General features: G+C 38.9%; 1 protein-coding gene across 36 annotated transcripts in view; it reads left to right on the top strand.

Annotated features, from left to right (window-relative positions):
- Positions 1-23707, top strand: part of ADGRL2 (adhesion G protein-coupled receptor L2) — a 480081-nt gene that overhangs the window by 261250 nt on the left and 195124 nt on the right. For 29 of the 36 annotated variants that reach the window (XM_043490418.1, XM_043490407.1, XM_043490416.1 and 26 more), the window contains exon 1: positions 17861-18559. The exons of the other annotated variants lie outside the window; for them this stretch is intronic. The gene's annotated coding sequence lies outside the window, so the exon portion shown is untranslated. Of the gene's footprint in view, positions 1-17860; positions 18560-23707 lie in introns of those variants that run through there. 36 annotated transcript variants of the gene reach the window in all.

Raw genomic sequence — 23707 nt, 5'->3', positions numbered from 1 at the left:
CCAGCTTTGCCGCATGTAAGAATCTACCTATACACAGTGCAGTGAAATAGTGGCCGTTCTAATATGTTGTGAGCAATCTACAGCTTCTCTGACCTGAGTGCATTCTGTTCTATTCAGCTTAGGTTCCATACCACATTCATCCCTCATAACATCTGAACAGCACCCTAAATGAAAATGTAAGCATTGTGCAATTGTGAAGGGAGGTGAAAGTACAGAAGCTCTTTGGGGTAGGGCCTGCCACTTACTATGTGTTTGCAGGGTGACCAGCACAGACTAGGATTTCTATGCACTACTATAAATAATAATAGGACACAGTAGTAGTCTTGCCCTCATGTAGAGCTTGTTTACTGTTGTCCAAATTCTCAAATAAAAGTACGACAAAACTTATTTCAAGAACTGACAGAGAAATATACTACATAGCAAAACAGAAACCTACAGAATATCTGAATCTGTTTAGATACAAGCAAAAATTAATACTAATAAATACAATTTCCATGGCTTAACCAAAGGGAGATTTGACTCTAAAACTATGACTGTGAACAATTTATCTACAATTTATCACTCTTCTATTGACCATAATTAATTATAATTAAAACTTGCCTTTTAAGTATTAAATATACAGTGTTACTGTGTTTGCCCTTAAATCAAATAATTCCTTCTTCTAGTACATTGAACTGCTGCAGCATTATTCTCTTCTCATCCTATATACGTGTGTGGTAAAAAGCAGATGTGTTTATTTGAGTTGTGGATGTTGCATGTTTATCATAGAAATATAATAGATAGATTAGAGTTTATGAGGAACATTTTTCATTCAGAAAATCTTGATAACATAACATAAATGATGCTAATGAGACTTGGGCAGTGTATATAATACCAAGACACAGAAGACAAGGATATTTTTCTTGTTAAATACACATTATTTGGTACTTTTTGAAAATGCAGAAATATATGGTATCTACTTTGTAACTCATTGTGTTTAAACTGTTTTAGCTTTTTTCTCGGTAGCACTGAAAATTTGTAAGAATTAGTTTATAGTGGATAAGGTACTGAAGAAGCATTTGAGGGAAAGTTCATCTAAGTAGACAGCAACCATGAAAATAACATTCACGTATTAACAAAGGATCAAGGGCTCCATTCAGCCCCACCAGAAGCAGGTTCCATGGATTTCATTTGGTGTTGCATCCACTTATTGCAGGATTGAATTTGTTCCCATACGAAAAACAAACACTGAAATGGAAAATGGCTCACTGCACAGAACATTTGTTAGGGAAAGAGACAAAAAAGAACTCAGAGAGACCATAGTTGTATTATCTCACTAGCCATAAAAGGCAGAGAAGATCATCTAAACTGAAATAATCCTACTACATCACAATTAGATTAGTGAAAAATGCTAGAAATATAAAAATAAGTAATATACTGTTAAGAATGATAAAATATAAAGTATGTGTCGTAATATAAATAAAATGTTTCTCACTTTCATTTTAATCACACATAAGCAGTACAATAGATAGGCAAAATTAATAAAATCCCGTATCAACAGCAGTGTGCTATAACTGCTCTCGGTAGATCTAAATTACATATTTTTGTGTGTGTGTGTGCCTTCTTTAGATCAGGTCCCTATTTTTGAGCAGAAAGAAAGCTGGGAGGGAATATATGCTTCTTTGTCAAGTGAACATGCCTCACATACTACTGATGGTGGATAAAGACTGCTTAATTTACTGCCCATAAAAATGGGGTTAATTAACAAGGAAAGGTTGAACTTTTGGTATAGTCTGTATTTCCCCCCAAATAAATAATTAACTTTGTAAAGGGGGTGTAAAATAGTTAAATTAGCTTGTAGTTGTGGGGCAAAGGGGATTTTTCAAATGCTATTCCCAAGCTCTGACTAAATAAAATAACTTAATCTGAATCAAGAGTTGACTATGGCCAAGTAAGGATAGTTTTAGCTTTGTAAGTACTTATTATATATTAGAAAAGTCAGTTTTATGTGTTAGAGCAAAATAATGTGCTTCAGCAGAGGTGAGGCAATTATGGAAGAAGTGATGTGAGCTTTTTAGTGCAGAGTAAAGCCAATTAAGATGAACTAATTGGACAAAGTCTTATTAGTGTGTCTTAGCCAATATCCCTTCTGAGCAGATGTAGGACTCATTGACTTCAAGTTAAATTTTTTTAACTTAACAGCTGTATGATTGAGACCATGGGTAAAATCCTGGCCCCCTAAAGTCAAGGAGAGTTCACCCAAAATTATTTCACCCCATAGTTTTTCTAAGCAGGAGGGTACAGGGAATGGAAAGAGACTGTCCAGGAAGTAAAGAAGGAATGACTGGGTTAAGGAGAGAGGTTAAGGAGAGAATATAGAGACGTTCCACCAAAATCAAGGTGAGGTGGGCTTGCACATCCAAGTACAGCATCTAAGCCTTATTAATTCTATACAAAGCCTAGGAATTTACTCTCATTTAAACATCTATCCTTTAGTCAATCCATTTTGAAAGATTGCCCTTCTCTGAAAGAAAGCAGCAAAGTCCATTGCTCTTGTGCACAGTCAAATATAAATAATATTTCAAAAGCTAAATTGAAAACATTAGCAATAAAAATATGCAGTGTATATTTCTTTCCTAGGAGCCAAAATGGAAATTGAATTCAATTGAGCCCCACTTACTTAGAATGGAATTCAATTTTAAAATTGGATTCCATCCTGTGGAAAGCCCTCACAAATTTATTTTGGGGAGTTCTGATGTGGAGGCTGGCCATAGTTTTATTTTTATTTTTTAATGGAATCCGGTTTCAGTGTTTAAGGTTATTCATAACTCACCTCTGCTGCACAGTTTTCACATATAAGCTGGCTGAGGACAACTCGTTATTAAAGAAGTCGGCAGGTGTTCGTGCTCTGAAACATATTAAATAAAGAACTCAACAGGCTCACATAGGCTGCAAGCTCCAAAGAGAAATTAAATAATGAAGACAGCAGCTTTGCAACAGAGACCACTTCAGCGAAAGTACAAGGACTTGTCAGATGATGGGAACTTCTGTTACATTTTTTAACTAGATTCCGCATAAGGGTGTTCGTTATTGATATGAAAATTGTAAATAAAAGATGGTCACAAACCCATACTTTGAGGAACTCTGGATCTGGAACCAACAGAGCACTGGAGAAACATTGAGACAAATTCTGGCCTGACTTGTATCTGTCCCATGCCACCTCATTTCTTTATTACTTACCAATGGGCTTGCATGTCTGGGCAGAGATTAATTCCATTATTATACTGAAGTTGGTTGAAGCATCTCATCCACAACAATTTCCATGTGCAATAGCTTTGGAAAGTCCAGAGGACAGAGAAGAAAAAAATGACCCTCTTCACTTCTTTTGCAAATATTTTTCGAATGCATGGAGATGCACCAAATCCTGACCGTAACCTTATTTAGCTTTTTCCAGACATGGTAAAAATTTAAAATACATGCTCACCCTGCCTTGGGATTTAAGTTTAGATTTTAATTAAATAATTCTAAATTGAATTTTTAAAAGATTAATGACCAAATGTAAGTACAGCCTTGCTCTTCCCACAGATTCTGAGTTGCTGAACAATTATATTACAGAAAATGTCTTAAGAATGTCCCTTAATATGAGTAATCACAGAGTATATCGGTTTTTCCTTTATTAAAAATGTTTCCTTGCAATCGTTATTTGAAGAAAATTGACAATTAATAAGAAACATCTAATACAGAGTTTCCTTTTTGGCAAAGGTAATTGTGGCCAGATCAAACTCCTAGTCAAGCCAATGGATAAGTACCGGTAATTTCTGTAGTGGTAGGACTGAGCCCATAAGACTTACTGGAAAATAAATTAAGTGCATCCATGGTCACATTTAATATTTTTTAAAAACCTGAACTTTCACAAAGTATCTTTCACAAGTTTTCATAGTGAAGTAAAATAGTCTTTCAGTAACATACTTTTATTTAAAAACTCTTACTAATGAAAAAAATGCTACAAAATCTTTGTGCCCACCAGCTCTTCCTATCAATAGAATATATTCCATAATATAAGCCCTAGAATTCTTGAGATGTCATAAGAATTTGGTTTAGCTTTTCTTTTAGGTGCCAGTTGCATTTTCTGAATAAGAGAACTTCTGAAAATCTCCAAGAACATTTATAATTTCCACTCACAGACCTACAATTGTTCTACATCCGACTTTTCAAATTTTTATGTCTATTTATGCTTTTTACTTCTTCGTCTCCAGGTTAATCACATAGGTTCTGGAACATCAATTTCTAGCAGACCCAGTTACAGACTCTAGAAATCAATAAGTTAATATGTACTTTCAAAAAGGAACATTTACTCATTTTCTCAAAAAATACAAGAATTGGTTACAATCCAAAACACCTAAGATGTCCCCAGTCCTGCAAACACTGAGGCATGTTAATCTCCATTAGCGGGCATAAAGTTACTCACATGTTTAATTGTTTTCAGAATTAGAGCTAATGTCCAAAATTGGCAAAAATTTACACATGTTTAACTTTACAAATGAGAGTAGTCTCATTCATTTTAATGGAACGTTAATATGTTTAAAGATAAGCATGGGTGTTTACAAACTGGGGCCTAAACTTGTGTTAATTCAAATAAAAAAAAACATGAGTTTAAAAAAAAACAAACAAACAGGTTCCAAATTCCTTATGCCTTCTATTCTTAGCAACAACGTTTTCCAAATCCATAGTCATTATTTCATTTAAGAGGAAAAGAAAAATTGTTTCATATTATTCACTCACTAGGCATAATTGAAACCTCATCCAAATAAGTTATTGTCTTTACCAGTCTGTTACTGTCAGCCTGAGGTCCCTTATATGGATAATTAATACTTCTTTAATAGAAACAGTTGTCTGAAAGTTCAGTTGCAGCCCCCAAAATAGTCGGAATGATGCTAAATTGCTTTTAATCAATCATGAAGAATTTTTTCTACAATTGCTCTTTGGAGCCTACGAATTGCTGTTCTTTCATATTCCCAAATGAAGGCAGAAGCTGACTCTAACTTTCTTCTCTGAGAAGCTAAACATACAACTGCCTTTACTGGATCCAAAACCCAATCATGTTACTCTACATCAAATCCATTACCATTTGCAAAAATATAATGCAACAGGCCAAATTCCTCTCTGCCTATGAAGTTAATGAACTCAACAGCATTGCACTGGTGTAAATGAGATCATAAATTGGTGCGAAACATACACTCAGTGTTATGCTTATGGCTCATGCCTGTACTCCTTATTCAGGTAAAACTCTTATTTTAAGTCAAAGAGTGAGTTAGGAGTGCAAAATCAAACCCTCCATCTTTAGATTAGTCTCATGTCCAAGCAGAAATGACTATCTATTGGGTGCCTTGGAACGGAGGGTGAGCAAATAAATTATATTTCATCCATATAGACTTCCATTTGTAATATTTTGACAGAGTACAAAGAGGTAAATATAATCCTAGTATATGCAGTATATTAAATGTATATTAAAATTATGATTCTACAGTTTTAATTATATTTAATTATTAGGGCTGTCAAGCTATTAAAAAAATTAATCACGATTAATTGCACTGTTAAACAATAATAGAATAGCATTTATTTAAATATTGTTGGATGTTTTCTACATTTTCAAATATATTGATTTCAATTGCAACACAGAATACAAAGTGTATAGTGCTCACTTTATATTTATTTTTGATCACAAGTGTTTGAACTGTAAAAAGACAAAAGAAATAGTATTTTTCAATTCATCTAATATAAGTGTTATATTGCAATCTGTTTATCATGAAAGTTGAACTTACAAATATAGAATTATGGACAAAAATACTGCATTCAAAAATAAAAGAATGTAAAATTTTAGAGCTTGCAAGTCCTCTCAGTCCTACTTCTTGTTCAGCATATCACTCAGATAAACAAATTTGTTTACATTTGCCAGAGATAATGCTATCTGCTTCTTGTTTACAGTGTCACCTGAAAGTGAGAACAGGAGTTGTAGCCTGCATTGCGAGATATTTAGTGCCAGATGCGCTAAAGTTTGTCCCTTCATGCTTCAACCACCATTACAGAGGACATGCGATCATGCTGATGACAGGTTCTGCTTGAAAACCATCCAAAGCAGTGTGGACTGACATATATTCATTTTCATTATTTGAGTCAGATGTCACCAGCAGAAGGTTGATTTTCTTTTTTTGGGTTCTGTAGTTTCCGCATCAGAGTGGTGCTGTTTTAAGACTTCTGAAAGCATGTTCCATACCTTGTCCCTCTCAGATATTGGAAAGCACTTCAGATTCTTAAATCTTGGGTTGAGTGCTGTAGCTATCTTTCAAAATCTCACATTTGTACCTTCTTTGCGTTTTGTCAAATCTGCAGTTAAAGTATTCTTAAAACGAACAACAACATGTGCTGGGTCATCATCCGAGACTGCCGTAACATGAAATATATGGCAGAATGCGGGTAAAACAGAGCAGGGGACGTACAGTTCTCCCCCAAGGAGTTCAGTCACAAATTTAATTAATGCATTTTTTTTTAACGAGTGTCATCAGCATGGAAGCATGTCCTCTGGAATGGTGGCCAAATCATGAAGGGACATATGACTGTTTAGCATATCTGGCATGTAAATACCTTGCAATGCTGGCTACAAAAGTGCCATGCAAATGACTGTTCTCACTTTCAGGTGACATTGTAAATAAGAAGAGGGCAGCATTATCTCCTGTAAATATAAACAAACTTGTTCATCTTAGCGATTGGCTGAACAAGAAGTAGGACTAAGTGGACTTGTAGCCTCTAAAGTTTTACATTGTTTTGTTTTTGAGTGCAGTTTTGTAACAAACAAAAATACCCCTACGTTTGTAAGTTGCACTTTCAGGACAAAAAGATTGCACTACAGTACTTGTATGAGGTGAATTGAAAAATATTATTTATTCTGTTTATCATTTTTACAGTGCAAATATTTGTAATCAAAATATACACTTTGATTTCAATTACAACACAGAATACAAGATAGATATGAAAATGTAGAAAAACAACCAAAATATTTAATAAATTTCAGTTGGTAGTCTCTTGTTTAACTGCAATTAAAACTGTGATTAATCGCGATTAATTTTTTTAATCACAATTAATTTTTTTGAATTAATTGCATGAGTTAACTGTGATTAATCGACAGCCCTATTAATTATATATCATTAAAACTGGACAACTAAGAAAATTAAACATTTCATCAGAGGGTAAGCTGCATATAAATAAACTTAAAGTAACATGATTATAAACCCATATATAATATTTAGCACTTATCTTTAAGGGATTTTGCAAGTTTAAAGATCCAGTTCTGCACTTCTTGCACAGCCATAGGCTCATAGACTTTAAGGGCAGAAGGAACCATCGTGATCATCTAGTCTAACATCCTGCACATTGCAGGCCACAGGGCCTCACCCACTCCTGAAATAGACCCCTGACTGAGTTACTGAAGTCCTCAGAGCATGGTTTAAAAACTTCAAGTTATAGAGACTTCACCATTTACACTAGTTTAAGGCTGCAAGTGAACCATACCCCATGCTTCAGAGGAAGGTGAAAACCCCCCCAGAGTCTCTGCCAATCTGACCCAGGGGAAAATTCCTTCCTGACCCCACATATGATATGATCAGTTAGACCCTAAGCATGTGGGCAAGACCCACCAGGCAGATACCTAGTAAAGAATTTTCTGTAGTAACTCAGAGCCCTCCCCATCTAGTGCCCCATCTCCAGCCATGGGGAATTTTTACTACTGGCAGTTATGGATGGGCCACATGCCATCGTAGCCAGTTCCATCACACCATCCTCTCCATAAATTTATCAATCTTAGTCTTGACACAAGTTAGGTGTTTTACCCCATTGCTCTCCTCCTATTGGTTTCCATGAGATCTCTGGGTATGCAAGGGATGTCAGATTGGACCCTAAGCAATAATCCTCACTGTCTTTGTGAGGCAGTTAAGTTTTATTATTATTATTCAGATTTTACAGATGTGAAAACTGAGGTGCAGAATTGTTAAATTACTTGCTTTAGGTCACAAAAGGAATCAGTGTCAGAATTAGAACACAGGACTGCCTGGCTCCCAGTCTTGCACTCAAACCTGACATCTCTATGGGCTTAAGCCAAAGCACACTGAAGCCTATAGAAAAAACTTCCATTAACTTCAATGGGCTTTGGATCAGGCCCTAAACACTTACATACTCTCTAGTGATGCTTTAACATAACTGACATATTCCTGAAAAGTTCACTCTCATTTGGTCTTGGGACAAGATCTCTATATTCATAAATGTTTTACATATTTTATTTTCTATATTTAAGAGGGGAAATAAGCTTCGCTCCACTTCATATTTATAACTAGTATTGCCAGGATCCACTCGCTAGCATACTATTGAAGCTGGGTTACTGCCAGGTTTCAGAGTAGCAGCCGTGTTAGTCTGTATTTGCAAAAAGAAAAGGAATACTTGTGGTACCTTAGAGACTAACAAATTTATTTGAGCATAAGCTTTCGTGAGCTACAGCTCACTTCATCAGTACTCATTCTAGTTGTCCTTTCTGCAATGAGACACAGCAAATCCCTATCTTCAGATCTAAATGATTATGAATTCACTGACTCTTTCTCCTGTAAAACTTTACATATTAATGTAGTTTAATAAGCTGAGAAATGCATTAGGTTTTTAAATAAATCTTTAAATAGGGTAGTTTTAAATCAGAAAGATGTTTTGGTCTTGGAAAATTATGAGAACTAGTATTTGTCTAACAAGACCTTAAGACCCTGGGAAGAATTTTAAGGATTTTTATGAAGCTCAGTATGCATTCTTCGGCTAGGTTTTGGCATAGTTTCAGGATAACTCCAGTGCAACTCAATCAGTTTATTTTATAATTAAAAACTAGGAAATAGTAACAAAAATACATAATATGTAGCACTCGTGTTTATAATAGAAACATCCATAAAGGAAGAAACATGTTCTAACTCTTCTCATTACCCCAAAGGGAATTGCATCTTTAATCACACAAAGCACAACGGCTTTCTAATTTTGTTTAAAGTGTTTCAGTACTTACAAAAACCAGATCAGGTTATTGTAAATCTAGAGCAAATTAGAATCATTGGCCTCTGCTCAGCTGTATTCAAGGGTACTATGTAAATCATAAATTTAATGGCATACTAAGACACACATCTGTTTCTATTTTGTAGAAGTTAATAATCTAACTACAGAGTATTTAAACACTACTTTCATTAACTGGAAAATTGAGAAAAATAGGAACTGCTATAAGTCATAAGGTGTTGTTGCATTGAACCAAGAAAACTACATTGATAAACTGCAAGTCTATATAGTAAATAGTTTTCAAAGATATTTGTGTCATTGTCTATTGCCTGACCTTGTGCTGCCTCTTTCTTTCTCCTAGAAAAATGTTGCTTAAACAAACAGAGCAGTACTGCTAACTAAATTCTGCACCTGCACATGGTACATTTTAATCTATAATGTTAGTAACAAATGTCTTTCACAAGAGGTAGAAGATGCCTAAATTCCCCTGAAAACAAGATAGATAATGGTATAATGTGGTAAAAATACATGCATTTATTTTTACGTAATTAATAATCTAATAATTCAGAGATCATTAAATTAATATTCATTTTCCCCACAGCTTTGCAAAAGATACTTTTTTGACCAGTGCTGATGAAAATTTTCTGTTGCAAAAAAGATCGATTGCTTATGTACATTTGTTTTTATACATTTTATTTTCTAGAATGTCTATCTCATCCCAGAAGTTTTCATATTATTGTCTTTATTGAACATAGTAAACATACATACAATATCAGATGCACTCTACGGTTTGTGGCATTGTGCCAGTATAGGTCCTGTGTGGGCAGAAGGGTCCCAGTTGGTGTGGATCTCATTGCAGAATTTGGGCTATAGTTTTTAACTATTGTTTATTAAAGTCTCATTTTTTAAAATAAATATGTAAATGATTAGCCAAACAACTGATCAGATATGTATATACTTATCCTTTCAAAAAAAAGTTCAGTTGGGGTTGCAAGTGAGAGTAGAGTTTGGCCCCTAGCTTTGTGCAGTAATAAAAGACTTAGATGTCAAGGTTTACTGTGATAAGATAAAGCCATTATTAAGGTGACAGATTTTGAATGATTAATTCCATTGTGAACCCAGAACATAGTTGCAGTAAGTGGCAAAGTTCAAGCATGTAGAAGATTAAATTAAACACCCATTCATGAAAATTATAATGGCACAAATTATTTCATGATGGAAGAATTGCTCTCTAAAGAATCTATCAGAAAAGATCCAAGCCCTGGAAGGTCACAGATCTAGCTTCAATGCTTGCTCATTTATGCTAAAATTGTCTAAACTACTAAACACTTTCCATTAGGCTTGGGATGCAGGGACTTGAATGACATTCATATATATAGCTGTATGAATATATGTCTCATCTTTCTTATCAGTACTAGATTCTATGAACTTCTATTTAATATCTATATATACACATACAGTAATACAGTTTAGGGGGGAATTGATATATTCACCCTTTTGCCAGTCCTGGCTCCCACTGGGGAAAGAGTGGATTGAATCCTTATGCCCAAGCATAGGGAACAGGAACAGAAAACTAGAGCTAAAGATTCAAATGATGAGAGCAGTAAAACTTGGTGCTTGTGAACTCCAGTAAAACTCCATGAAAACCCCACAACTCCTGTGTAGTTATGCCTATAAAAAACTTTCTAATACACAAAGTCCCCACATAGTTTTCAGTAGACCTTTTCAGCCAGGCAATAAAATTATGCTTAAGAGTGTTGTCTTATTGGTATATTATAGTATAGTACTCTGATTCAATATGTGCAATTTAAAAAGGTCTATTTTGGTGCTGATTTTCAACAGACAACAGCTAGTGCTTAGAATGGCATAAGGAGTAGCGTCTTAATTAATTATTTAATGTTTTTTGATATTTATAATTAGCAGTAGTACTAGGTAGTCAATCGATGTTCCTCCCAACAGTAGTGCTGTGTTAATATCACTCCTTCAACTGCAGTATTTTTAGAAAGGCATAACCATACCTTCAATCAGACGGGAGAAGTATTTGTCAAAAACACTGAGGTTTGTCAGAAGTAAATGCTCATTTGAAAAAAAAAAAAAAGAGGTGGAGTATCAATGATCCCTATACTTTAGTGATATTAATACCCTTGTGCTGCAGGTATTTGTAATGTAAAACAAATCATTACTGAAACAGATGCCTTTACAAGGAGTTTTTTTTAAACAAAATTACTTTTCTTACAGCTGTTAGAATCACACCTGGTGGTTTGACAGAAGCATAGTAAAATGTGAACTGGAAGACCTAACTTCAGAAGGAAATCTGGGTCTTATGCCCAGTCCATGCCGGTTGAGATTGATTGCAAAGCAGCAGTCATGTGCACAGTTGGTGAGGGGGAGGGATTGACTTCACTGCTGTTTCTAGGCTCTCTGACCAGTGATCCATGATGCATCTCTGGTATCTGCTCCAGAGGGAACCAATCACATAACTGTCAGTGTTACAATGGCAATAAGCGCCAAGAGGAAGAAATATATGTATAAGGAACTAGATCATTGCCACAAAGCAGAATCAAAGCAGGCATAATGAGCCAACTGTAAATTTCTCTGGTGTGAGGGATTCCTGGGGTGGCACAGGACCAACTCAGAGCACGTCCAGATGACAGAGTGGTTAAAACACTACCGATGCTTTGTCTAGACTTGAACTACCACTGGCTGGGAAGTCTAGGATAAATAAGGTCCTACAAGAATTGGAGAAAAAGAATCCTTTCAGGTTCAGCAGTGTTCTTTTCTTGACATGTTCTTATATTGTGCCCATCACTGTCGTATCTGAGTCCAATGGTCACTCTGGTCCAGCTTCTTAAAGGTATTTAGGTATTGCTGCATTCAGTGTTGCAATACCTATGTCTCATTTTCAAAAGAGATTTAGGAACTTACAAGCCAAAAATCCCATTGACAGTTGACGTTTAGTACAAAAATCCCTAAATATCTTTACAAATCTGGGCTTCTGTTGTTGCTACTACAACTACTACATGGGCTTTCGAAGTAGCTGTGATGCCTGTACTCTGTTACATGAGATGCGGAAAGGAATAGGCTTCTTGATCCACATAATTACAGCTCTACCAGTTTCACCACTGCACTGTCCATGCCTTGTTAATCTCCTCTTTATGGGCTTGTATCCCTTGTGATGTTCTGTGCTGTGGAACCAGAGCTGTTCCATTGTTTAAGAGCTTTTCATTTCCACTAATGGTTGTTGATGGACAGAGGGAATGTTTGAATTATATGACAAGGAGCTCTACGGAGGAGAGGTGGGGATAGAGAGAGAGAGAGTATGCGTGAGCAGTTGACCCGTAAGGTATATCTACTGCAACTAGGAGCACACCTCTCAGCCCGGGTTGACAGACTCACATCATTCTCCCTGTCTGTACCTGGCCCAGGCTGAGGAAGCTAATGATCCAAGCAGCGGACCAAATTTGGTGATGAATCCTGGTCATGCCACCTGAGGCACGTTGCACACACACTAAGAGGAAGTTGGACTCAAGATAGCATGTTAAAAATAGCACTGTGGATGTTGTGGCTTGGGCTGCAGTTCAGGCCCTCAAGCCTAGGGGGTCAGCTGGTCTTATACTATTGCTCGTATTTCTGAGAGCATGGTTCGACAATAACATATACTTCCATCATTTGTATTCCCAAATTTACTGCTCAAGGAATGATGAGACAACTGTATTGTCTTCTCATAAGGAATAATCCTGTTCTTGCTGAACAAAGTTGCTTCTAATATTACAAAATTAAAAAAAAATAATTTCTGCCTAAGAAACAAGAAACAACAGCCTTGTTGAATACAATTATCTTCATTTTCATGAAGCTATTTAAATTAGAAACATGAGTTTCTACAGTTGGAAAAAAACATCCATGGTTAAAATGTTTGAAGCCCATCAATCTCCTTAACCACACAGCTAATGTGTTCCTTCTGTTTTCTTTGAATGAAATCACCATGAGTGGTTAGATGTTGATTTAACATAAAACAAATGGAAATGGGTGTTTCCTTAGTCATGTGTAGAATTTATTTTTAAAAACAATTAGCAAGTATTCTGAGTAAGTCAATGATTTTGTTATTTCTTAAATAATAATATAGATTGTGAGTCGTTAAAATTGATTAGTGTAGTAAAATGTATTCAAACTGCACTTTACTTGTTAGGAACAGCTGCAGAATTTTCTTATTTTATTGATGGATTCTGATTTTTTTCCAATGACATTAAGAACAGTTATTTAGTTTAAAAGAACTGGCAATTGTCAAGATGTATTTCCAAAGTCTTAAGATAATATACATTTCCTATTGTGAACTAAACCCTGCTCACTTTACAAAACTCTCCTAAGCTTTGCATGAATGAGACAAGCAGGATTTAGCCCTTTTTATCATTCAGTATTGTATTTGAATGTTGAAGTCTGTGTACCAAATTAAATATGTCTTAACACTTAACAAGAGTTAATGTAAATTTTAGTCTGATTATTATATGTGCATATACAGCCCCTTCCATTGGTCTTTGCTCGTATTAGGACTAGTTGTATGTTCATTGATGTGTTATTCACAAGAATGTGTGGATGGATGGGGGAAATCTCTTTTTACTAATATTTAAAATGTAATCATTTTTGTACACTCAAACAAAAGAAAAGTGGATGCAGGGAAAAAAATATCTGGGACAATACTAAATTATGTATCAAGATATTTTAACATTTTAAATTCTTCTTTCATGAATACCCAGACACACACCACAATTTTATGGTAGAAAACTCTCCAGCGGTCAACACGGATGCATGGTTGTATATGAAAGCACAGTTTGACCTGTTTTGTAGGATATGTTCAATAATCTTTTTGAAGTATACCCTCCAAGAACACAGATGGCAGTGAAATCTATTCCAAGTGTTTTCATGCACCCTTTCATTAGAACACCCATATTTAGTAAGCCGTTTACAATTCCTTGAAAATCGTGTCAATAATCTATAACAGTTTTCCATTAGTCTTCAAGGGCCTGATCTGGGATATGAGTAAGTCCCACTGACTTGACAGGAGTTGTATGCATGGAGAACATGTAGGTTAAAAGATAATGTTAACAAAACCTAGAATAACAGAACTGTGTTAGTGAAAGTATTTGTGAAAATAATGTTGATGTAAACAATTTTGTCTGGATTTAAATATTCCATGCAGTGTTTGGAATCCAGATATTTTGCAGAATTGTGCATTATGATTATAAACAAAAGAAAAAATTACTAGTCCATATTTACTTTGTGGCGTTTAAGTGGATTGAAATGCAAAAAATGAAATGGTGGAAACAAAATTATTTATTCATAACTGTTTCAGTTTTAATGATCTAAAATGTTGTTAGTAGGAAATTGATTCTTAGACATGATTTTTAACAACAGTTTTCCTTTCAGTTGTTTTTAATCATTTCACTTATATATATATATAGAACAGTGTATTTCCACATTGTATTCCATCTTCTTACTGAAAGGTTTGTTTATATAATTGAATCAACCACAATTTTAACTGTATTTTTGGCACATTCCATAGCTAACAAAAAAAAAGTCATTTAAAGAAAAAGAACTAATGAAAACAGGGCTAGAAACATTATTTTAAGGACTGCAGGATCTGGCCCATACTCTTGGAAAAATCTTATTGAAATCTGTGAGAGTAAGAAGTGGAGAATTGGGTCCAAAATATGCTGTGTGGATATATTCTGAAGAAATGTATTTATATTACAATGGGATAAAAATTAAGTGCTGAATAATCATGTTTCACTTGTGAAGGCAATATACCCCTATTATGCTTATCATTATAACGAAGACCCAATCAGAATTAAGAAACCTAAAGTGGAAGCTTGTGTTTTCAAAACAGATGCTGAATGTAAAGGTTTCTGTCTGTAGTTTTACCTGTTGTTACAATTTGTGGCAAAGATACGTAACTCTTTATGTACAAAGAAATTTAACTCCCAAAGATTCCTAAGGAAAGAAAAAAGTTAGACCACAGTCCAGCAATGGAATCCACATAGGTGAATCTCCATTGACTTCAGTGAATAACCGCAAAAGGCCAAGTTCTGCAGTCTTCCTCTGTCTTTACTCAGGCAAAACTTTCACTGAAGCCAGTCGACATTTTGCCTAAGAATGGACAGATTCCTCCCTCCCAAAAGAAAAACAAACATAAATCCTTGTATATGTTGTACTGTTTATAGCCCAACCCTGCTCCCACTCACTGATTGCAGTAACAGCAGGAATAGGCCCTCTGTTAATGGATCACCCTCATAATTTTTTTTCATCTACAGCTGAACTTAGTTTAGAAAAATAGATTATCAGTAATAAATATACATGTAATATATAATGTGCATTTTTGTAGTTATGGCTTCCTTTATAAAGATGTTTCCATAGCAGGTACACCTTAACCTCTAAATAGAAACTAGTTTCAGATGCATTTTTAAATGATATATACCATTGTGTATGTTTTAATTCTAATAAACACATCTAAGAGCTTTGCTGGTTCCCTGAAATTATTTATAAGGGTTAATTTTTTCAGCAAGAAAGAAATGTTCTCCTATTATATGGGGAAAGAGTTAAACTGACTATACACAAAGGGCTGTAAAATGCTCACATTAACCGGAACAAAAATAGTAGAAAAAACATGGACTGGAATCTGGCCTCTGCTTTTTAAATTGAAGCACATCATGCTCCTCTTAATTCATATTAAGAATTATTTTAAAAAATACTATTGCATTTTTATGTAAAGATATCAAAGACTGTTATCACAACAGAAGCTTATATAGTTGAATAAAAAGTAACATGCTAACAAGCTATAAATAAAAAGTAACATGCTAACACTATAAAGTGTTTCTGAATATAGAGATAATGACCCAGATTTTCTGGTGAGGTGTGGTTGCTTTGACCTGAACTGCCAGGATATTTTGGACCTAAAAATCATGACTGGCCTTGGGAGGATCCCTAAAGCACTAAGGTAATCTTGAAGTAGTGTAGAGCCAAGAGAGCTTTCACACCACTTTATTGCAAGAAAAAAGGAGGCATGGCCACCAGTAAAAAGAAAAGTGATTGGCTCACACTTGTGCTAAGTATCAGAGGGGTAGCCCTGTTAGTCTGTATTCACTTGTGCTAAATTGATCCTTGGATGGATGTTTGTCTCCCTGTGGCCATTGCAGCCTGGTATTAAGTCAGAGCACTTCTTTAGCTGTTCTAAGACAGCAAAAAAGTGAGCTTTAAGTTAAATTGCACAATGCTTTTGATTTGTGTTATCATATCTCAGGATTTTGTCTACTGTCCCTCCATTTCTTTATATAAACAAACACTTCCCAATACCAAGTTGCTTTTTGCTGAACTGGGGCCTTCAAATATTTTAAATTTCCACATTTTGAACAATAGAACATTTTTTTCAGTATTTTGCAACTTAAGAAAACACTTCAGCAGCTTTGAGAGGATATTATTGAAAGAAAGCAACAGGATTACTGGACTGTATTTGTACATATACGCACGTTTGGTTCAACAAAATACCTTTCTTGAAATTGTGTTCAAGTATTATTTATCCTGGCCTGACATGCATTCTTTAATATAGCTCCTTAGTTTGGACTGCTGTCTCTGATTGCTGGCATGGGTAATGAATAAGAGGCGTAAGGAAATGTGCTCACTGGACAAGAGAAAAGCAATTTCAATGCAAGGAAATGAAGGAAACAGACCTAGAAACTCTTTAATGCATTTGGGAGCCTTAGACTCATTTTCCTTCCTTTGCTTATTTTTGCTCAGAGATGGTACAGTGCTCCACAGACTCATAGTCTGGTGACTTATGGGTATGGACACGAACGGTCACGGCCGGTTTTACTCGGGTAAAGTGTGCACGCTCAGGGTCTTGCACTTTTAACTTCTTGGTGCGAGAAGAACGTGCTGCGTGTCCCCTGAAGTCTCGCGCCTCCAAAGGGCAGCCCTTCCTCCCCCTCGGGTGCCCTCCTTGGCTTGCCACCGCGCTCGGCGTGCGCCAGAGCCACTGCAGGCAGATCGCACACAAAGGAGGAAGGACTCGCGCTGAAGTTTCAGGGGCCTGCCGCCGGCTGCTGCCCCTTTGCAAACGTGCACTGGGAAACGTCCAGCCCCGCAGGCTGAAGTCGAGGAGAGAACGTGCCGGGGGGACGCCCTGCCCGCCCGCAGCGTCACGCTCGGCTCGGGAGAAGCCCCTGGGGCAAGGGCGTCGGAGGGGAGCCGGGCAGACAGGGGGACACCCGGCTTCGCTATCGGCGGCGCGGGCCCTTTGCAGCCTGCCCGGGACAAACCTTGCAGCCGCTCCATTGGCTGAGAGCGGCGAGCGCTGCTGCCAAAACGGCTCAAGCCAAGCGCCCCTTTTCTCCAGCCGCCGCCAGCCGCTCAAATGGAGTGGAAAATGGCCAGTGGTGGCACATAGCGCCATAGATTATCTGCTTCACGTTTTGTATTTAGCTGCCTCTAATCTGCTTTCCTTTGCCTGAGCCCCCGGGTAGGGGGGCAGGCGGGAGGGAGCCTGTCCTTCGCGGCCGGTACTATCCGCGCTCCTGTTTATACGATTAGCTGAGCCCAGGGGTGGGGAGTCGCGGGGAGGGTGGAGATTGGAGGAGGAGGCTGGAGGTGACTCCAGTTCAGAGCGGGTGGAGAGTCTGTGTCAGGATTTAGCGGTCCCCAGTCACACACACAGAGGTGCATGAGCGAAGAGGAGCTTGCAGTACGATTCATTGGGATTGTGCGCGTGTGTTGCGTTACCGCCCCCTCCCTTTTGCTCTGTGTGTGTGTGTGTGTGTGTGTGTGTGTGTGTGTGAGACTAGCTCCGCGCTTGGTTCCTGGGCTCCAGCCGCTCCCGGGGCAGCCGCGGCGAGAGGCAGACGAGAACTCCGAGGAGGGGCTGGAGCTGTATCATGCCAGAGGCCAGAATGTCATCCAGGGAGATGTAAATTAGGTCGACGCGAACGACAGAGACGCGGAGAAGGGAGGGGGCTTTGCGCTGCAAAATTTGAGTTGGTCGCTCCGGCGGCTCCTGCCTTTGACTCCCCTTCGTGGCGGAGGAAGGACTCCCGAGGCTGCTCACCTTCACCGTGGTCCACCCCTTTGATTTCCTGCCGTTATTTATTTATTTCCTTGTGTTGGTCGGGGGGGGGGGGGGAGCCGCGCTATTTTAGACCTTCCCTGCGGAGCGGGGGTGTTGGAAACTGCCGGAAAATGTTGACTTAGCCCTTAGCACAAGCCTACCAAGACCGGCCGGCCGGCCGCTCGGAGGAGGAGAAGCCGCCTTGCGTGTGTTGTCCCAGCTCGGCAGCGAGCTGCAGCGCCAGCTGCCTCCCTCTCTGCCTACCCAGCCCAGCTTTCTCCTGCCCGGTCCCCGTTGCGCCGGCTGTTGCTCGAACTAACTCCTCTGCCCCTGGCGTTCACGGGGGGCTCACCCGGCGCACTCCTCTGGGGCCCCGAGCTGAGCGACAGAGACCCTGGCCCGGCTTCGCTTCCGCACAGCGAGGTAAGACGAGCTCAGGGCAACACTCTTGCTGCTGCGGCTCCCCGGACCTGCTCGCTACTTGCGTCGCTTCCCTCTTGAGCCGTTTGCCCCCCTCCCCCCCCCCCAAAGAAACCAGACTGGGGAGGGGGCTTGGCTTGTTTGCTGAACCCAAGGCGGCCCCCCTCCTCCCTTGGGGTATCCCCCGTTGCCAGTGAACCACAGCAAATTGGTGGAGGCGGCGAAGAGAGGCATAGGCCCCCCACACCCCGTGCAGCCGGTTTCTTTCACGCCGTCACCATTTACTAATAGTCCGCGCCGGTTAAATCAAAGTGCTGGGGGTGGGGGACAGACCGGGCGAGCCGAGGGGGCAGCTGCTGCCAGCGGGGGGAAGGAGGCTGGGCAGGGGAGGTAGGGCCGGCGGCAGGAGCATGGCTTGCTGCCTCTTGGGCAGGCAGAGCCCCGGGGGCTGGTTAATCCCCCCACGGGGGCTGGTTAATCCCCCCACGGGGGCTTCCCAGGCAGCCCCAGAAAGGAGACGGCGGCATGAAAATGGAGCCAGATGTGAACTAGGATGGCCGATCATGGCAACAATTAGAGGCAGGCTCCAGGGGCTGTGGGCCGGCTTCTTGCGGGGGGGGGGGGCGCCCTGGGGAACCGGGGCTGGCATGGGGGGGGGGAGTGCGGAGGAGCCCCCCGCGGCGGGGGGTCCCGCATGGCTGGGGCGGCCACAGCCTCTGGGCCCCTGGGGAGAGGGGAGCCGGTGCTGTAGGCTGCTGGGCAGCCGGACTGGTGGAGCGGCACCGGGGGGGCGGGCTGCGCTTTCCTGCCCGAAGGGGGCTCCGGGCCGCGGTGGGAGAGCAGGGCCGTGGGCAGACTGCGAGCTGCCGGCCTCCTGCCCTCTGACTCTTACTGGCGAGGAGGGGCCGGTGCGTCGGCCTGGTCTCACTTGGTAGCCCGGGGTCCAAGCGGAGCCTTGGCACCGAGTGAAGGCACAGCCGGAGGCGGCTGCAGCTCCCCCTTGCCATGAAACAAGTCCCTCCAGGAGAGCCTCGACCTTCCCCCACTGCCCTCACCTTCCCCCGAAGAGACAGCTCTGGTCTCAGAGCTGGGGAAGGCTGGCTCCGGCTGGGCACCCCCGAAAAGGGACCAGGCTGAGCGGCTCTTCCAAAGGAGCCTGCGAGGCTCTAACTCGCAGCAGGAGCCATATGGTTCCCGTTACCGGGGCAAGGCAGCCTTTTCTCGTCTGATCCAACATTCTTTCCTCTATATTGAGCCAGCAAGTCTCCTTCTCTCCCCTCCCTCCTTGGGTTCAGAGGACTAATAGCTTGACGTGGGTAGTTCATTCATTTGTCTGTGTGTGTGTACAGAGCAGGCCCCACCAAGTCTGTTGCCTGCCGAATTCAAGTTGCGCAATGAAGAAAGTTGCATCCGTTTAGCAAATAATTACCTGTTGCAGATGTATTTTAACTGAATCAGCTTCATGAAGAGCCAGTCCGCCCAGCTGCGAGTGCATAGGGAAAGAGGCTTCCAGCTAGCAATCATACTCCTTCCCAGTTGTGGAAGAAGGAGGGGGTTTTTTTAGTTTCAGATGTGGAAAGCTGGGGCCATCTGGAGACAGAAAACAAAGTAAATGTGTCACGGGCAACTTTTACTGTATCTGGGTTTAACAACAATACTGTGCTGTTATAAATCTAAATTAGTGCTGCTGGAGTTTGGACATAGTTGATTTGTCAGAAAGTAAAGATGTGGTGTTCAGGTGTATGTTTTTCTTTGCATAGCAATGTTCTTGGGCACACGATGAAGAATTCTGCAGAACAAATGTTCTGTTGTTTGGTTTCTTCAGACACTCTGAGTCCCTCCTTTTGTTGCTTGTCACTAAAAGAGGTGCCATTTCACATCATTCTGCACAAATTGTTTGAATTAATGCAAGTGTGAATTCTTACCGTTTGAAGGGGGCTATTAACATATCAAAGGTTTCTTAGTTCCAGCTCAATTGAGAAAATTTCAGCTTGTCTTCCATTTGCTCCCAAACAGAGGCCCAAAGGGCAGTGGGAATTGTAAAGGGATAAAATGGGGAGGTGGATTTGGGTTATGTTTCTGAACTTTTGCTGTTTTGTAATTATGTGAGTGAAAAACATTGTCTGTCTGCTGCAGAGCCCTTGCAATGGTCAGACAATTATTTTTTATTGGTTAATGGTTTGTTCAAGAAAAAGAGTGACCTTTTATGACAGCCACAGTGACATTGCTTCTGGTGTCTTCTGTCTGTTATTGGGATTTAGAAAGCCTTTTCTACTGGATTCATGCTTTGGGTATGGCCTACACATTATGACATTAGGGGGTCTGAATAGGAAAGAACTAATTACTTCAGAGAAAAATGAAATCTTGAAGTAAAAGACTACTCAATTCCAAACTTTTGAAGTAAACATACTTTTCTCCTTAATATGTAGACTAGGATAATAGACAAGCTTTCATATAAAAAGAAAAGGAGTACTTGTGGCACCTTAGAGACTAACAAATTTATTTGAGCATAAGCTTTCGTGAGCTACAGTTCACTTCATCGGATGCATTCACGAAAGCGTATGCTCAAATAAATTTGTTAGTCTCTAAGGTGCCACAAGTACTCCTTTTCTTTTTGCGGATACAGACTAACACGGGCTGCTACTCTGAAAGCTTTCATATGTAGTTCAACAAAAGTGTTACCATCTATTAGTCACGTACTTCGATTTCATTTTTATTATAACTTCATTTCTAATGTGAAAAATAATAACTTCTTGTAATCTGATTTAATGGGTTAAATATGGGATACTAAGAGCAAAGTATTATATTTTGCGGTTAATGTTAGTGGTGTAGTAAATATTCTTAAGTAGGTGTGGCCAGGCCTGTGTCGGTCTTATAGTAGACTGTTTACCATTATGTTTTAAACTGGTGTATATAACTCAAATTTATACAATTTTTGATACTGTTGAGTTCCTGTGTTTGCAAAGAGCAATGTCTTAGTCTACCCTTTCATTATCTTAAAAAATCAATATTCATAATCTGGCAAACCAAGAGCCAAGCAAAATGCAGTTATCCTTTAGTAAGGTGGGCCCTTTTCCAGAAAGTCGATGGTTCTTGGGGACTGCATTCTGGTCTCTCTCTTATTTTTGGCAAAAAATAACTTTGCATCTCCCAGACCTCTTAAATTGAATAAAATATCATCTATTTTGATGGTGATTTTTTTTTTTTAAAGTGGTTTTGAATGCTTTGTAGGTTCGTGGATTCTTTACACATTGCAGTGTAAGGAATATGAATATGACGTCTTTAATGTAAGAGGTATTCTTTACTAATGTTCAAAATTTCCTTTTATTTTCATTTAATAAAGAAACTGAGCTGCGTAGTATAACAGTCTTGAAGAAAACTGTAGTTAATTACATAGTTTATTTAGACTTCTATTATCCTTAAATGGACAACACTTCTGTATTTTGTAGATAGATGCGTTTTAGTGGTCCTAAAATTGTGTCATTACTTTGAGGTAATTTTCAGCAGTTTATTTGCCTTATGCCTTCAGCTGTCTAAAGTGTACCTTTTGGTGGTATAAAAGGAACATATTGATGTAATTGCCATTATTGCACTTAAGTTGTTGTTAACTAGTCTGCTTTGAATGGAGAGTGCTATAAAGAAAGCGCATTATCTTTAGTGCTATTAGGGATAATCTAAAAATTGTCTTGAAAATGTTGCACTTCAATTTATGTGATGGTGATCCCAAATTTGACAAATCTCTAAAGATATAAAATGCAGTGGAAGAAAGATTTTCAACATTCAGATGACAAAATTGGACCACTTAGAGAAAAATTAATGTGCAACAGCAGCACTTCAGCTGCCATTTTCAATCACTGGGGGTTTCTATATGTTGGCAACAGAAAAGGAACATAGACATTCAGATAGTTCTGGGAGCTGGTGGTTGGGGAAATCAGGATATTGAATCATGTGGGGTAGAACAAACCAATTACTTCAGGTATTGACTTGAGAATGGCCAATAAACATTTTGGGGGGGGGGGTGCCCTGCTCATTAATAGACCAACATCAAAGTGAGCAACCAAACTTCCAAATGTTATAAAACTAATGTAAAGATACAGATCTTACATGTAGTCTTGCAAGTCTTAATTTAAGACAAGCAGTTGGAGTTTTTATTGCAGCAATTTTCACAATCAGCAGAGACATTAACACCAGGCTTCTGGGTGTTTCCTTCCTTACAATGAGCAAGAGGAGAGCTTTAAAACCAAAGTTTGTTTAGTAGTTAGTCCTTATTTGATCACTTCAGAAGCTTTCTCCATGTTTTATTTATCTCTTTTATAGCTTTTAATGCTTTAAATCAGGAATTGAGGTTATTCAGAGGATATTTCTTAGCTTTGGTAAGAAAATACTTTATTGAAATTAAAATAATTGAGGTGGCAGTGGTTTAAAAGTTTATGCTATATGATACATACTAAACGTGATTTTGTTTCTGAAAAATGTGATAGTTCAAAGTGAATCTCTATTTGACTAAGGTTAAATCTTTTTTTAGTAGAGTAATCAAATGAACTTACTGTACTGTTTGGTAAATACATTGTAATCTGGCTGGTTATAATTTGACTTTTAGAAAAATAAGGACCTATTTGCAGTAAATTTAGTATAAATTCCAGTTGGAACAGCATTTTTATTTAAGTAAGTCTAGCTATTAACTGCGTGCATCCAATATAGGGAAATTTACATAATTAGGAAAAATCAGAGGTTGAAGCATAAAGATGATCAACAGTTTTTTGGAAAATTTGGCCTAAAAAGTTTAACTGATACACCGGTACTTTCTAGCTTTGCTTGCACCTCTTCCATGTAGTATGTTGACTTTTTATATTGAAAATTTTTGTAGATTTCTTCTAAACAGCTCTTGCCGAACTTAGTGTAGTTCCTGCTAAAGATAATTTTACCTATAATCCCTAGACAATTCTTTTAAATTTTAAATAATTGCAGTACATTTCCTGAGCCGTCATATTTTCCATTGGGAAGTACATGAGGATGACAGATAAAACAAGAACTTAAAGTAGCTGTTAATGATCTTACCAGGTGAAGTGCAAGAGAAGAAGTTGAACTATGTCTGGCAGATAATTGAAATCATATTCATGCACAGGTAGACAGGCAGTCAGTTATATAGCA

This window comes from Dermochelys coriacea, chromosome 8, assembly GCF_009764565.3.
Source record: "Dermochelys coriacea isolate rDerCor1 chromosome 8, rDerCor1.pri.v4, whole genome shotgun sequence".
In the NCBI taxonomy this organism is placed as follows: domain Eukaryota; kingdom Metazoa; phylum Chordata; order Testudines; family Dermochelyidae; genus Dermochelys; species Dermochelys coriacea.
The sequence above is the reverse complement of the archived record's forward strand: the minus strand, read 5'-3'. Positions and strand labels throughout refer to the sequence as shown.